At 41.5% G+C, this 16,980-nt stretch overlaps 1 pseudogene; it reads right to left on the bottom strand.

The window, feature by feature from the left end:
* On the bottom strand, positions 1-538 carry LOC101571644 (annotated as a pseudogene).
* Positions 539-16,980: the final 16,442 nt, after the last annotated feature.

Genomic DNA, 16,980 nt, shown 5'->3' with positions numbered 1-16,980 from the left:
CTAGTAAAGTTTCACGTGACCAGTAACTTTGTCAATTACATCTGCTGGTCCTGGCCCAATTCCTAGAACAGTTCGAGAACCCAGTTCAATCTGAGTATGTCCAGCATCTTGGATTAAGCTTACAGTCAGTCCTAGCATTTTTGGATGGGTCATTAATTCAATCAGGGTTTCTTCATCAGGGCCTTTGACCACCACTTTGGGTTGGTCACAGTATTCCCACTCCTTGGGCACTTTAGGATTTCTCTTTTGAATTTGCTTGTAGACAGAAACAGCAGCATGAGAACATTGGGCAGCGACTTCCTTTTCCCATCTTTAAGTCATTTTGGACCACAAGAACCATTTTGTATTCCCCACTCTCTCCCAGGATGCTTGCTTCAGTTCCAGTGTCTGTGTTTATCTCACTGGTCAAGGTTTTAGGGACCATCCCAAATGCAACCCAGAGGCTCCAGCCCAGGCACACACCACAAGCAACTTCAGCAGCCAAGCTGAGTGTGCCAGGATGAGCCAAGTGCTCCATAATCAAGGATGTGGAGAGCATCCTTCCTGGTCTTCACTTGTGGGAAGCCAACATGTTTCTCCGGCTTTTTGTTTTTGTTTTTACTTGGTATTAAACTTGGGACCTTGTGCTTGTCAGGCAGGCACTTGTGCCACTGAGCTATATCCCTTGCCCTGCCTTTTTTTTTATAAAATATTTTTGACATAGGGCCTCAATATGTAGTTCAGGCTGTTGTTGAACTCATTCTTAGCCCAGGCTGGCCTCGAACTTGTGGCAGTTCTCCTGTCTCAGCCTCCCAAGTGCTGGGATTATAGGAGGGTGCCACCACATGTGGCCTACAGAAGTGGTTTGGCTTTTGTTTTAAATTATTACACCAACAAATGATTATACCAAATTGCCTCATAGTGTTACATTACAGTTAGAATCAAAACTGTCCCCCAAAAGGCTCCTGTGTTCAGGGATAGGCCCTTTGAAAGGCGATTTGATCATGGAGCACTGTGAGGCAAAGAAACCACATGGTTAGTTTATAGCTGAATGTGCTACATCAGGGGGTGGGCCCAGGGTTAAGAAAGGAAGGCTTCCCAGAAGTGTGCAGTGATGTTCAGTGTGGGACGATGTGAGAGCCAGCCAAGTGGGAAGAGGAAGACTGGTGAACTGCTCCTTCAATCATCCAGGGTTCTTGTTCTCTTTCCCTGTGTTTGTCTAAGAGGCTGCTCCAAACCAGACAGGCTGCCCATGATTTGGCTCAGAAGTCCTTGTTTTCAAGCCTCTCAGTGATCTCCCAAGAAACCAGACGGGGTAACAGGCTTCCTCATTAGAGCTCTCAACAGCTTGAGATCAAAGGTCCCTCTCTTCTAGCTCCTGGCTGTACATTGGCTCCCAGGAAATTGGAAATAGAAAGGAGACTGGGAGGGGGAGAGAGGGAGACTGGAGACAGATATACATCCCCTCCGGTTCAGTCTGTCTGGTCTTTGTGCAGTCTCAGCCTTAATTGTTTAGCTGAAGTTTGCCAGAGTTGTCCTCTGCATCTGTGGAGCAACAGTGTCTCCTCAGTCTCTCTATTTCTAATAAATCAAAGCCTTCCTTCCTCTCCTGTGCAGTTAACAGAATATTCTGCATGAAGCACTCATTTCCTTGTGTCCTTCCTCAGGAGCAATCATTCACCATATTCAATCCAAAATCTTTAGTGCAGGTTTCTGCCAACTTTTAATCACTTTTACAGCATTGTCAGCCTCACCAAAACTCACATGGGTGGCTAGATCCCCCCTGGAGCCTGTGTGGACACAGCAGAATAGACAGGGTGTACTTGGGAGGACATTAGTGAAAGCGTGTTGCACCTTACTGTACCCGTGCTGCTTCTGTGGGAGCGGATGTATGCGTGTGCACACACAGGTTGGGGAAGGGAACACATGCTCACGTGCACAAATGTGGCGGGTAAATGCGCCTGAAGGTGATGCGAGCACTTTCTGGAACCCTGTGCTCTAGGTTTCACTCCATAAATCTCTTTTACTGGCAGTACTCAGAAAGCCAAGGGCTGTGTAATAATTTACACTGCATTGTCCTTCCTCTCTTGCTCCCCTTCACTTGCCCATGATGAGAAACTAAAGATTGATGGTGATGTCCCTTTGGAGGAGCCAGAAATGCCATCCATCCCTGCTCTGCTAGTCTATCCTTCCGTAGTGTGCTTCCCTCCCCTCACTTCACTCCTGCTCTGTTCTAGAAGACAGGCTCTCTCTTATTTTTATCAGTGTGTGTTTGCAGTAATAAGGTTTATATTCCTTGGGAGGAGTCATTACCTGGGCATAACGCATCTTCATTTCTTTTTCTTCCCCTTCATTCCCCTTCCTCCTGTCTCTTGATTTCTTTCCCTTTTGAGAAAGATAGATCTCCTTACTTCATGTTGTCTATTGTTTAATTTGCTCTTTATTTCTAATTTGAGTTTCTCATTTAAGAAAAACCGTGATGTCTGAGCTGGAGGACTCTAGTTCCTGGAGGCTTTCTAGTTCCTCCTTTCTCCTGAACTTTCTCCCCTGCCTCCTTCTGAAGATTCCTTCTCACTGGCAGCTACCATGGATTAAGCAGAATGAGAGGGCTTTTCAGCTGAGCCAATCCCAAGGCTTAAATCCCTGTAGAGCTCCAGACAGCTCCAGAGTCAGCCATATCTTCCTCCAATAGAAGCCTTTAGAGTCCAGCTTTCAAAAGTCCCAAGAGAAGGGGAGCCCATGCCTTCGCTTGTCATTAGGTGGTATACTTCTATGAGTGATTTGTGTGTGTGTGTGTGTGTGTGTGTGTGTGTGTGTGTGTGTGTGTGTGATTCTGTGGTAGATTTGGTCTCATTCCCCTGAGGTTGCTTTGTTTTCACTACATAGGCAGTTCCAGGAGGAGAATAAGGGGGTAAGTGTAGCAGACGCCAGGAAAGCTGGAGAGAGTAGCACATACTTGCTTCAATTTGTGTTTTGCAGCCTGATAGTGACATATTAGGCTCAGAGACCTGAAGAATCATTTTATCTGTCCCTTCCTTTTCATCTTTCCTCATGATTTCTTTACTATTCAACAACTTTCAAGCATCCATACTCTGCTACAAAACAAAATTAAATGGGTTCCATTGCTTCAAAGAATCTCTGAAACTTTGCAAACCCTCAAGGGAGGGAAACCCTTCCTGAGGGTAAAACACCTACCCATCCCTGTAGCACCTTCAGTTTGAATCACAGGTCAAAGGACTGCCTTTGATATCTGCTTTCTGTAGGAAGAAAGAAAACCTCTTTTGATCCCCTATTACCAGTTTTTGCACCTCTTCAAAAATCTATTCCAGCACAACTTTATTTATTTATTTTTTTAAGGAGAAAACATTCAGAGTAAGGAAAAATTCTCCTAAAAGCAAAGTATTCAAGGACAAATTGTAATGGAGAAGAAGAATACACACGGCTATGTTATAATTTGTTTCCCTTTTTTCTGGGGCAAGTGTTGTTGGGAATTGAGTCCATGGCCTTCAATACATCAAGCACATTCTTTACCACTGAGCTACCTTCCTTGCCTCAAATTTGTTTTGTTCTACTGAGGAAGTAACAGCATAAACTACAAACCAGAAGACATTTACCACTCAGTGATATTAAAGGATCTGCGCAGAGAATGTATAATTGACTTTAAAAGTCCTAAGAAAAGCGACCTTCAGAAAACTGCAAAAGACATGAAGAAGTATTCACTTAAATGGAAATCCAAATAGCCAAAAAAAAAAAAAAAATCATGAAAGACACTTACATTCTCTAGTAATCAATAAAATGCAAACTAAAATGTTCCGTAAGATTGACAAAAACTTGAAAGTGTGCTAATACCAAATGTCAGTGAGCCTGTGGAGAAGCTAGAGCTTATGTATTGCTGGAGACAGTGTGCACTGGCACAACTCTTTGGAAACAGCGTAATTTGGTTTTCTAAGTTTGAAAATATGCATACCCTATCACTCAGTTCTATTCCTTTTTACTGATGTTGTAAAAGTGCATACCATCAAATTTACCATCTTAACCTTCCTTAAGTACACAATACAGTAGTGTTAACTATATGCGCACTGATCTGCTACAAATCTCTAGAACTTTATATCATGCAAAACTGAAAATCTATATTCACTGAAGAGGACAGATATGCCCCTCTCTCGCAGCCTCCTGAAGCCACCATTATGGCTCCTGTTTCTAAGAGTTTGACTATTTCAGATATCACATAAAAGTGGGTCATGCAGTATTAGTCTCTAACTGGCTTATTTCACTTCCTATGTCTTTTTTTTTTTTTTTTCGGAACAGGGATTGAACTCAGGCCCTTGCGCTTGCCAGGTAAAGGCTTATTCCACTGAGGGAGCCATCTCCCTGGCCCCCTCATGATGTCTTTAAGGTTCATCCATATTGGTTTGCAAATTCTTCTCCTATTCCATATGTATCCATTCACCCTGTTGATCATTTTCTTAGCTTTGCAGAAGCTTTTAAATTTGATGTACTCTCAGTTGTCTATATTTTACTTCTATTATCTGTATTTAGTTTCATGTCCAAGAAATAATTGTCAAATTCAGTGAACCAGAGATTTTTCCCTTATGCTTGCTTTTTGGAGTTTTATAGTTTCAAATCTTGTAATTGGGCTTTTAATCCATTTTGAGTTAATTTTTTTCTTTTTCCAGAACCGGGGATTGAACTAAGGCCTTTGTGCTTGCCAGGCAAGTGCTTATTCCACTGAGCCATCTCCCCGGCCCCTTGAGTTAATTTTTGTATGTTGTTTAAGGTAAGGAAAGAGCTTCACTCTGTTTTTACAAAACCATTTGTTGAAGAAGTGATCCTTTCCTCATGTGTGTTCCAGCATATGTCTCTCTCTCTCTCTCTCTCTCTCTCTCTCTCTCTCTCTCTCTCTCTCTCTGTATTTGGTGCAGGGTCTCACCATGCAGCTCAGACTCTTCCTGTTTTAGCCTCCCCAATGCTGGGATTACAGCATGTGTCACCACACTCAGTTTGCCTCAGTGTCTTTCTTTTTTTCTTTCTTGGTGGAACCAGGGATTGAACTCAGGCCCTTGCACTTGCCAGGCAAGCACTTATTTTACTGAGCTATCTTCCCAGCCCCCTGTACAACATTTAAAAAAAAATTTTATGTATTTGGTATAGGGTCTCACTATGCAGCTCTGACTTGTCATAATCCTCCTGTTTCAGTCTCCCCATTGCTGTGATTATAGGCATACATCACCAGGCCCAGGGTAAGAATGCCCAGAGTAGGGCCAGCACGGCATGTGGTGCTGGGATTGAACCTGGGTCCTTGCACTTGCTTAGACAGGTGCTTAGATCACTGAGCTATCACCACAGCCCAACAATGTTTATAACAGTACTTTGTGTAAAATCAAGACAGAGCTGAAGACAACTGGACTATATTCCTACCTACCCCCAGTACTAGAGATTCATGGGTGCTCTTCCAGTGAGCTATATCCCTTGTCCTTTTTTATATTTTGTTGAGACAGGTCTTGCTAAATTTCCCAGATAGGACTTGAGCTGGAGTTCCTCCTGGCTCAGTCTCTTAGAGTGCAGAGATTACAGGTATACCCCACCATACCTGGTTTGGACTATCTCTTCATGAAAGAATGGCTAATTGTGACATATTCATTTCTTTAACTAAAAATCATCAATACAAATGAATTTATTTGCAGCTACATGGATGACTATCAAAACATTTTTGAAAGACAAAGGCAAACTGTCAAAAAATTCACATTGTGCCTGAAATTTTTACATTAGTAAATAATCTATATGTAGTAAAGCATATTGAAATGCAAGGAATGGAAAATGTAAAACTATTGGAGTAGAAAATTTCTCTAGAGAAAGAGAAAATGGACAGAATCAGATACACAGGAGGCCTCACCAATATTAACAATAATCTCTTATTAAACTAGATGGTAAGTACAAGACATCTGATTTACTAATTTAATCTTATTTTTCCATTGTATGCATTCCTTTATATGTAGGAAATATCTGAGGATAATAAAAATACATTTATTCATTCAACAAACATTTACCATGCACCTAGCACATACCTGTCACTGTATAGGTAACTGAGTTATAGGAATGGAAAAAAAAACCAGAAAGAGGAAAAAGCTTCTGGAATTAGAAGGGTGAAAATAGAAAACATAAATATTTCAGTGGTAGGGATTTAGCTCAGTGGTAGAGTTTGCCTAGTGTGTGAAAGGCTCTGGGTCCAATCCCCAGGGTGCCACAATTAATTAATTAATTAATTAATATTTCAGTCAGGGAAAAATTCAGTAATCTAAGCCCATACCAAGTTCTATTAAGGATGACCAAGGATTGACAGGAGAAAGCACACGTATCTCCTACTTCATGAGTGAGGCTGTATCTCTAACTCCCAATTATTTATGGAAGGCAAGGGGCAGAATGGTGTGGTCATCTGCGAGAGGAACTCCGATGCTCAGCTACATCAGCATTACGTGGAAGGAGTGGACAGGGGTACCCCAAAGTATAATTAATCTAAAGCATCAGTTCATCTGAATAATAAAAAAGGAGCAAATACCGTTTCCATTTGTTTCTGGGGTGTATTCTCTTTTTTAAAATTTTTTTTCATAATTTTATTGAGAGACAAATAGCAATAAGACAGTTTCAAATCAAATTGGTGGGGTATATTCTCCTGCAAGTGTAGCACATCCACTTTCTCTGGCACATTTTATTTTATTTTTATATTTATTTATTTATTTATTTATTCCTTTAGTGTGTGTGTGTGTGTGTGTGTGTGTGTGTGTGTGTGGCCAGCTCAGCCCACCTGGGGGCGGGGCTGGCTGGCATGTGGTGCTGGGGGATTGAACCGCGGTCCCTGTGCTTTGCCAAGCTTGTTCCAAGTAGGTGCTTTAGACCACTGAGCCATCTCTCCAGCCCCTCTCTGGCACATTTTAGAAAGCAGTGTTGTTGGCTCCACACCACCTGCCTGGTACTGCTTGGTTAAAACTGCGGCTAGTTCACTGACCAACTCAACATCTTGTCAGTGTCTGTCATTGTTCTGAGTGTAGGCAATAGAATAAGACATACTGATTCCTAAACTGGGAATGGAGGCATACCCCTGTAACCTTAGTACTTGGGAGGCTGAGGCAGGAGGATCACTGCAATTTTGAGGTTAGCTTGGGCTATATAGTGAGTCCAAGGCTAGCCTGAACTACATAGCAAGACCTTGTCTCAAAATAAATAAATAAATAAATAAATACAAATAAATACAAGAAATTCTGATTCTGATCCAATCAATCTTCAGAGGAGGCTTAGTTTATAGAAGAGAGAGACAGAGACAGTCTCCAAAAAACTTTAAAACAATATTATAAATGTTGAGTTATAATATTTTATACACAAAATAATGCAGGCATGTCTTATTATTAGGTGGGGAAAATATCCTTTCTGGCTTCTCAGAAGTGGTGGAATTTAAGTAGCACTGAAGGTCAGACAGGAATTTCTCTGGAGGAGAAGGAGAAGGGCATTCTAGAGAGAAGGACCAACAGGAAGAAGCACACGGCATCAGACAGCCTGGGACAGCAGGAAGCCCAAGGTGGCAGCAGCCTAGGGCAAGCCATGTGTGGGAAACCTAAGTGCACACAGGCTGACCGCTGGCAAGAGTGAAGAGCCCTCTGTGTGTGATCCAGTTGGAAATGGGCAGGTTTGGGAGCCATAACCATACTTAAATTCAGGCTCCACCATCCCTAGAAGAGTAATTTTGATTGTGTTACATAACCTGTCTGAGTTTCAGTTGTTTAATCCATAGAATGGGACTGGTAAGGCCGTTTTATTGACCACTGGGACAGTTCAATTAGATTTGGATATGGAAAGTGTCTCATGAGCCACTATTAGTTTTTTCTGCCTTAACTGTGGTTTTTATTTCCATGAGAATATTACTGTAGTATTGCGAAGGAAGTCCATCAGCACAGAAGCAGCCAATTAGCCTTTGTGAGAACACATCTACTTTTGCAGAGCAGGCTTAATCTAAGGTATACTTTCTCCACTAGTGGTTTGACTTTCCTGACTCCTCTTTGTCCTAACTGACATGAAAAAACAATTTTGTATTCACATTTCCTACCTTCTCATTGATCAGGGTGGAAGATAACCAAGAGGCCAGGAAGGACATCAGGAACTGACCAAAAAATGGCTTAGGGACATTCTGTAAAGTAGGCAGAGAGTAATTTTTCAAAGAGAAAAGACAAGTAGCTAAAATGGGTCAAGTGTTTACTCTATGCCAGGCTCTACTTAAATTATTGTGTTTCACAACAAACCTTTGAGTTAGCCACTATTATTGTACCCATTTATAGATGAGAAAAGTAAGGTTTATGAAAGTTAAGTAACTCACTTTAGTAAACACAGAAGGAAGGTGTAAAGGAAGGATTTCAAACTAGGTCTCTAATGTCAGAACCCAAAGTGTCTTAACAAGTGTGTGTGTGTGTGTGTGTGTGTGTGTGCATGCACGCATGCCCAGGGGTCCTTTATCACTGAGTAACATCCACAGCACTTTCTTAAATTTTGTGGCATGGTCTTTCAAAGTTGCATAGACTGACCTTGAGCTTGGGATCCTTCTGTCTCAACCTCTCAAGTAGCTAGGATTATAAATGTGCACCACCACATCCATCTTAACCACTTCTTTTAGTGGTTAAGAGCCACCATAGGGCTGGATGGTGTCCCTAATTTGATAGAACCCAACTGACTTGTGATGGGGCTCTCAGAAGGTTTCTCTTGTTTTACAAAAGAAGAAAAATCACTACACAAAGAATATATTCTGAATTTTAAAAAAGTAACCATCCACAATCATTTTAGTGGAAGTCCATCATCTTACGAAGACCTTTTCTGGGCTACCTGGCCTTGTGTCACCCACCTATTTCAGGTCTTCCTCACCTCCTGCCACTCACTCCCATGCCCATCAATGATTCCTTCACTGTTGGAACATCCTACTCTTGAGAATCTTGGTCCATCCATAGAAGTGGAGGCCCCTGGATTCTGGCTAGCATCCACTTCCCTCCAGGGCTATTTGACGAGGAGGGGTTGAGTAGAGACTTAATGACATGTCTTCCTTAACAATCCTCCAAACCTATCATCTAGAACAGAGTTTATAAGCATTCATCAACAACACCCTAGCAAAGTAGGTTAGTAGGGTGAGCCCACTGCCTGTTGAGGAATCTGGAAAGCTACAAAATTTTTACCAAGACTCAAGACTCACAGATTTTTAACCCCAGCCCCTCTTGTAATGTGTGGCCTTCAGTAAGTTGTACAACCACTTTGGTTGTCCATTTTCTCCTCGCTTGCCCTCCACCCCCACTGCCATCATCGCTTTTGGAAAAATCAAGGCTGAGCTTTGCCTTACTTCCCACGGAACTAATTAAGGTCTACAAAGTACTTTGAGAACATTCAGTGTGAATTTCTTGCCAAGAGAGAATTACAGGTGAGAATGACAAGGAATGGGAATGGGTTAAAGTTAGGATAGCCGAGCTTCTCCAAGGAGGGCTCCAATCAGCCTCTCTCTGGTGAGTCTTACAGTGATTTCTCTGTTGCCTGCTCAGCCACCTTATACATGAGTTGGCTTGTTCCTCTGTGCACAACTTCAAGGGGAAGGCAGTGTGGGAACCGAGCTCTGTGAGTCTGTTTGTCCTTTCCCCTCAAATCACATACAGACTCCTTGAGAGAATGCTTGTTTTAGGAAATGGAAGTAGTTGGATTATATCTTAGTCTGGAGCAAAGGCATCTGTTGCAAGAGGTTGATTGTTGTATTTTCTGGGCTTCCAGCTGTGGTTAGTTGGTAATTGCTCTTGGGCTTCTTCTCTGGCATGGCCTTGACTGGGCACTTGTCATGGGAAGGGGGATTAGAAAATTCCTCTGAGGAGTCGCGTCCTGCCCAGGAAGAGTTTACCTGTGACGGCAAAAACACACACAATAAAAACAACCCAAGAACAATTACAAACCTACACTTAAAACAGGTAAATAAAATAGCACTGGAGAGATTAAGGTCAGACTTCAGAACAACATCCTCCCATGATAGATGTGGATTTTCCTTTGCTTGTAGGTTTAGGAACAACCCTATTTGAAAGCAGGATTCTTTTTCTTTTAATATTCTTTGCTTGTATTATAAAAGCTTCAATCTTTGGGGTATTTTTAATATATCTTGCTTTTAGGGAGGCCAGCTGTACTGTTGGTATTTTTCCCTTTTATCTCTTGCTGGTCTATAAAACATATTCATACTTCATTCTCCCATTCTTATATTCTAAATAGAGAAGGCTTTCTTTTGTCCCCTATACAAACCTCCCTATCCTCTTGTAGGTGGATCTACAATGGGACTAGCCAGTATGTTTCTAGGTAGAGATGAGCAATAATATGAAATAGGCTTTAGCACATGTCTAAATGCATAAATGCTAAGACATCATAAACCAAGAAGGATGAAGGTTGATGAGGCATGTGCACCTCATAAATTCCCAGGAATTAATCTCTACATCCCTTAAACCATAGGCTCCTGTGGGCTTTCACTGTTTTAGGAATATTCTCTGTTGTCTCAATTATACACATCTGGTAGAAAAGTACGACTCTCATATCCAAGAAAGGAGATTTCTTTCTTTCTTTTTAATTTATTTTTTTGTGGAACTGGGGATTGAACTCAGACCCTTGTGCTTGCCAGGCAAGCACTTATTCTACTGAGCCATCTCCCCGGCCCCTAGGAGATTTCTGATACAACATGAGAAGATATTTTCTGAGGATTCTAACTTAGCAAGAGAGGTTTTTCAAGATGAATGGATATTTTGGGGGCTTGCTTTATTCTGGTACTCACCAAAGGATAGAATAAGGAGGTGGCCATCCCCAAGGATGTGGGGTAATGAAGAATTCCGGGTCAAGATAAAACATGCATACAAATAATTCCCTAAATGGGCAACACACAAAGATAATGACCAAAACAAACAAACAAAAAACGCCCCATGTACTAGTAGAAAAATGGTCACCTCTTGCATAAATTGCATCCTTATCATCAGAAGAACAGGGGAAAGGAGATTCTAGTTTGGAGAAGGGAAGAGATTATGGAGATGACCAAACTTGGGCACCAGACTCACCCTCAAGCTGTTGCTTTGCACCAAGGGTTCCTGTTCTTAAACCTGTATGGGTTATGCCCATAGCCACAAAGCTGTACAACCACCAACCCAAGTGTAAGAGGCCCAGTTTTTTTATGCAGTCCTGTTCTACCTTGTTGATCTCGTTTCTTCTCCTGCCCTGTGCCCTGATACTGCTAATCCTTTTCTTTAAACCGTGTATGAGGCTTCTCAGCCTCCAATGGATGCACCTAAGAAAGGTAGATGAGCTATATCTTAAAACACAGAAAGCGCCACTGACACAGAAGAACAAATAGTGCATTTTATGAACTTGAAATGACAGATGGCCCAGGAATAATTATTTGACATCTGAGCAGGGGTCCTGCCCCAAACACTTCTATGAAACTCGGTAATATCAGATTAATATCTAAGAGTGTCAGGCCACGGTCAGAGAAGCTTACACAGGGATAAACAGTACACAAAGTCACATGCAAGGGCTGGGGATGTGGCAGACTATGGCTCCCCATAGTTTGAGTCTGGTCTTGGACTTGATATCCTCCTATGTCAGCCTTTCAAGTAGCTAGACTCTTACCTAGTACGCACAAGACCCAGGATTTGATCTCCAGAATTACAAAAACAAAACAAAACAAACAAACAAAAACAAAGGCATATGAAAACAATTACAAAGCCCCCTAGGCCTAGGCAAAATTAAGTAACATTTAATGGAAAATAAGAGATTAAAGTTAAAGTTAGCTCTGTTCTTAGATACCATTGTCAGTATTCACTGGTACAGTGATAAAAAGTGTTCTCTATACTGTCCTTTCTTTTTTTTGTCTCTCTCTCTTTCCCTCCCCCTCCTTCTGTCCTCCATTACCTCTGTCTCTCTGTGTCTCTGTTTCTCTGTGTCTCTGTGTCTGTCTCTCTCTGCCTTTCTCTGTCTCTCCATTTCTCTCTGTCTCCCTGTCTTCTGTCTCTGTCTGTCTCTCTGCCTGTCTGTCTCTCTCTGTCTCTCTCTGTCTCTGTCTCTCTCTCTCTCTCTGTCTCTTTCTTTCTTCCTTTGGTACTGAGAATTGAATTCAGGCATGCTCTATTACTGAGCTATATATATCCCTTTTTTAAAATTTTATCTTTTAAAAATGTTTTGTATTTGATAGAGGGTCTCACTACACAGCCCAGACTCATAGTGATCCTCCTGTTTCAGCCTCCCAGCACTGGGATTACAGGCATGCACCATCATACCTGGTCTTGGTGGTGGGCTAGGCATGACTGTGGTGGGGCCAGTATAGCATGTGGTACCAGGGATCAAACCCGGGTCCTTGTGCTTGCCTAGGCAGGCCCTTAGACTGCTGAGCAATCTCTGTAGCCAGCCCTCTTTATTTTGAAACAAGATGTCAGTAAATTGTCTAGGCTGGTCTTGAACTTGAGATTTCCCTGTCTCAGCCTGCCAAATAGCTACGATTGCAAGTGTGGTTCACTGAGCCCAACCGTCTCCTTTTCTTTTAGTTCTCACAAACTTTTATGGTACATATTGCTGTTACCACCTCAGAGATAGCATTAAGTAATGTTTCCAAGTAAGCATAAATGAAATGAAATTCTGGATTGAAACTCATAACTGTGTGACTTATAAAGTGCCTTTTTGAACCACCTCATGTGGCCTCTTTTCCCAAAAGAACTTTGTACCTTGAAAGAAGTTATGGATTCTTGCCTTGTTTGAAAAGAAGCTGTACAGCTCAGAAGGAATGTTGTGAAAGGAAAAGGAAGAACTGGATGAGCCTCTGTCATTCAGTCTCCTGATTGGTCCACCCAGCTCTAATCCCTGAGCTGAAGAAAAGTAAAAACTACAAGCTCAAGAGATACTAAGGTTGTCTGAGATTCCCGGAGCATGAGCTGACCTGCTATTTCAGAAGCCCTTTTCCTTCTTCCAAATATAAGATTCTTTAGACCGCACGGAATGCACTTTAAGAAAGCTAGAGAATTAAGTCTTAATGAAGTTCAGCTATGTCAGGGTAGCAGCTTCCCTCCCACAGAAGACAACATAATCACTTCGTGAGCCTCCACACTGATTAGTCCCCTCTCAATTTAGCGCCATTATTATTATTATTATTTTTTTACTGGATTGAGTAAAAGTAGCAGAAAAAGGCATCTGGGGACTTCTTCATTGACTTCCGGGCATGGTGATTTTTCCACATGCGTAGGGGTCACTCCTTGTAGCTGCGAGATGAGCATCAGAGCATCTTAAGCTAGAGAATGCTCACCTACTCAGTGCAATATAAAATGACATGAAGTTGTCATTGTTCTCCCAGAAATTGTGCCTCAAACACAGGCAATAACAGTAGATAAAAGATTCAAGATGGCAGGAATATGAAAAAGCCTATGATCTGTCAACCAGGATCCCATTGAGCCAAACACATTTACCAGATGCTAATGGAGCCAGAATCTATTTGAGAAAGTCTTTAGCAAGATGGCAGATTTAGCCAAATCTATTTGGCCCTATGTTGTAGTTTTGTTTCCAACCCATGGGACATATGCTGAACTTTTATGTTGTGGTTGGCACTGGAAATACAAAGATGAATATAAGATAACTTTGTGAGTGAAGCACTCATGTATACTTTTTTTTTTTTTCAGAGCTGCAGGGTCATGTTCCACCCAACACATCCATTTTCAGCAAGGAGTTGAATTTGGGAGTAGAGGGGAGAGTGTAGGGAATAATGTGTGTCCTGAGTCAACAGTTTCTCCATCATCACTTCCTCAAAGAGTGGGGGAGTTGTAGGAAACCACACGAGTTTCACTAATCCCCCATCAATGGCACTCACTGCATTACTGGCCTCATTATTTCTTAATGGGACTTCACTGATTACAGACTGCTTAATTACAGTGATGGACTCCTTGGTTGGGGGGCCTAAGGCAAGAAATTAAAGGTGAGATAGTCTGGGGGGGGCTATGGCTATGGGCAACCCCCATCTTCCACCCACTGTTCTGCTGTCCAGGGCAGGGGCCAAGGTCAGAAAACAGTCTCTAGCCAGTGGCATTGGGTCTTTTACTACTGCCTTCCATCTCCAAATACTACAAGCTTCCAAGATAAGAAACAAAAGTCTTCCTCTTGTAACTGTTTTCCTAATGCACTTTCTTTATTAGGCCTTTGAAAAGCTGATAATCAGAAAGAAACAGTAATATTATGTCACTACTGAACCAATTATAGTGTAATTTTTGTCATATAGTAATTACCTAATAGATATTTGTTGAATAAATGAAAGATAACAGACAGACAAAATAATAAGAGGAAAGGTGTACAGAGAGAGTGGGTTGATGGCATACTTGGGCTGACCTACTTGACTCAAGTGGCCCTTTTGAAGAAGCAGGCCCCACTCCCACTAAAATCACCAAATGCTCCACAGAGTTGACAACCTAGGCCATTTTAGTGGTACATATATGCATCAAATGACCAAAAGAGAGGGTAAAAGAAAGGGAAGGACAGACAGAGCTTTTCTTTGTGTATATATGTGCCAGTTCTAAAGAGGTGGGTTTGGGAAAAGCAGAGTCTTTTAGGAAAGGCAAAGTAAAAACCAGCGACCCAGCCACATGTCAGAAAAAGATGGGACATTTCAGACCATAAGCACAAAAGGCCGAGGAATGCTCCAGAAGGCCAGGTCCACTTCAAGTAAGACAGTTTTGTTCTTTCATGGTCTGTAACTGACCTCATCTTGCCACTCCTGCCACCCCTATCCCAGACTCTCAATAGTCTTGGTTTAATCCCAAGAATTAGTAGTCAATTGTGCTAAAGAAATCAAATGGAAAATGAAAAACTAGAGATTATCAGTTGAATTTTTAAATTTATTTTTGCCCAAGATGTTATCTTCACAGTTATGATTTACATAAGAATCCATCAGAAAGGCTTTGCAAGGCCAACTTGGGAATGACCAGGGGAGGGCAGCCAGGATGGGTGCTGAAGATCAGGGAACATTCAAATTAGGATTATAAATTCCTTGCAAATAATGTACATACTAATATTTAAGCATTTGTACCCACATCCTGAACTTTATAATTTAAGGAAAATTTTTTTTTTTATGTGTTTGGTACAAGGTCTCACTATGCAGTGAGGCAAATCTTCTAATGTCCCTGTCTTTCACATGTCACATTCATTGTCAGTAGTAGCTATATCTCAGGTTCTTTCTCTCTTCTTTTATATAAACCGTCTTATCCTTAAGCTGGGAGAATATTAAACTGTCTATAAAACTCCCTAAATTAATCACCCAATAGTTTAAACACAATAAACATGTGAACTGTCTCAGTTAATTGGCCCAAGAAACTGCATTCACCTCCAGAATCGTATTTTCTCTCTCACACACATGTTTCTTGTCATCCTGAGTGAGTATCATAAGCAGGAAAAAATTTCCTTGAGAAACGCAGAATTCATATCCAAAGTTAGAGAAAGATTGTAAATGAAAATTTAAGAAATAATCCACTGATTTTGAGGATAATTAGATGATGGGTAGAAATGGCAGGAAAGGAGATGGAAAAGGAGTAAACCTAGACCTGGAGTAAACTTAGACCTCTAAGTAGGATGACAAAAAAAATCACATGCTGATAGATCTCAATTGATAGGTTAAAGTGGAAAACAGAGCTGAACATAGCATTGAATTGAGTTTATCAGGAAACAAGGAAAAGACCTCTTGAAGGAAACAGCATAGCAAGTGAAAGGAAGAGGTGTTGAAAACTGGGTCACATGCCTAACACAAAATGGCAGGACTTGGGAGCTAACAGCCATCAGCAGTGTGACAGGCTTAGATCCCCACAGGGTCATTATTCAGAAGACAATTGTCAGCTATGCTTCATTCTTTGTGAAGAAGGAAAAACTATGAGAAAATGGAAGCTGCAAAGCAGGGGACTGAATTAGACAGAGGAAAACATTTCTCAAGGGAAATGACTCCCCTCTTCAGAGAAGCCTTTGCTAATACACCCATCTGGAATGACTTAGATACTAATTAGTTGAGCTTGTAAGAAAATGGTGCTAAAATAATAATAATTCAAATATTTCCTCATCTGTAAAGTGATAAAATAATGTGTGGCAGAGATGAAGTGTGAGGACATGTGTAGCCTCATGAATGGCGCCTATGAGAGAGAGAGAGAGAGAGAGAGAGAGAGAGAGAGAGAGAGAGAGAACAAGCATGTATGTCTTAGAGTCATTTCCTCAGTAAACATTTATTCCTTTTTAATTTATCCTCAGTTTTCTTAAATATAGAATGGGTATGGATGGCATTCTTCAGAGGATTTGCTCTGATGACCAAAGGGGATCAATGGATGAGAAAACACTGACGCTACACACACACACACACACACTCACACACACACACACTCACAGGTGTAAGCTATCATTAGAATCTCTGTGAAAGCATTTTGCCAGCTGCTAATACACATGCACACACATATAAAGGGATCTTGTTGTGGATGCCTTTTATTAAGGCAAAGTGTATTTATTTCTTAAACACAGGCTAATGCCCAATCATAAGAATACCCTTGCAAGGCTTGGGGGTAGGCGACCCTAAAAACTCAAACTTTCTTGATAGCAGGTCAGTCTTAGCATGATAAAAGAAAGATTATAAGCTAGGAATCAGGCCTGAGCTCCCAATGTCACTATTACTTAATGCATTAAGTAGTGAGTAGATACTTAATGAACCCTGGCTTCTTCATTCCCCAAATGAAGTACTACCTATACTACTCACTATCCCCTCTCCCCAGGCCCCTATGCTGCCCTGCATGCTGGGGATCAAACCCATGGCCCCAAGCAAGCTAAGGCAATGAACCACACCCCTAGCCTCCACCCCCACATAAGATTTTAGTAAAATATAATGTACAAAGCATGGCCCATTCAGGGCGTTCTTTAACTATTAGAGGCCCTTCTCTTTTCCTTTTACATGAGATGCACTGCATC

This window comes from Octodon degus, unplaced genomic scaffold, assembly GCF_000260255.1.
Source record: "Octodon degus isolate 3935 unplaced genomic scaffold, OctDeg1.0 scaffold00093, whole genome shotgun sequence".
NCBI classification, from domain to species: Eukaryota; Metazoa; Chordata; class Mammalia; order Rodentia; family Octodontidae; genus Octodon; species Octodon degus.
Note: the sequence above shows the minus strand (reverse complement) of the source record. Positions and strands in the feature narration are given on the sequence as shown.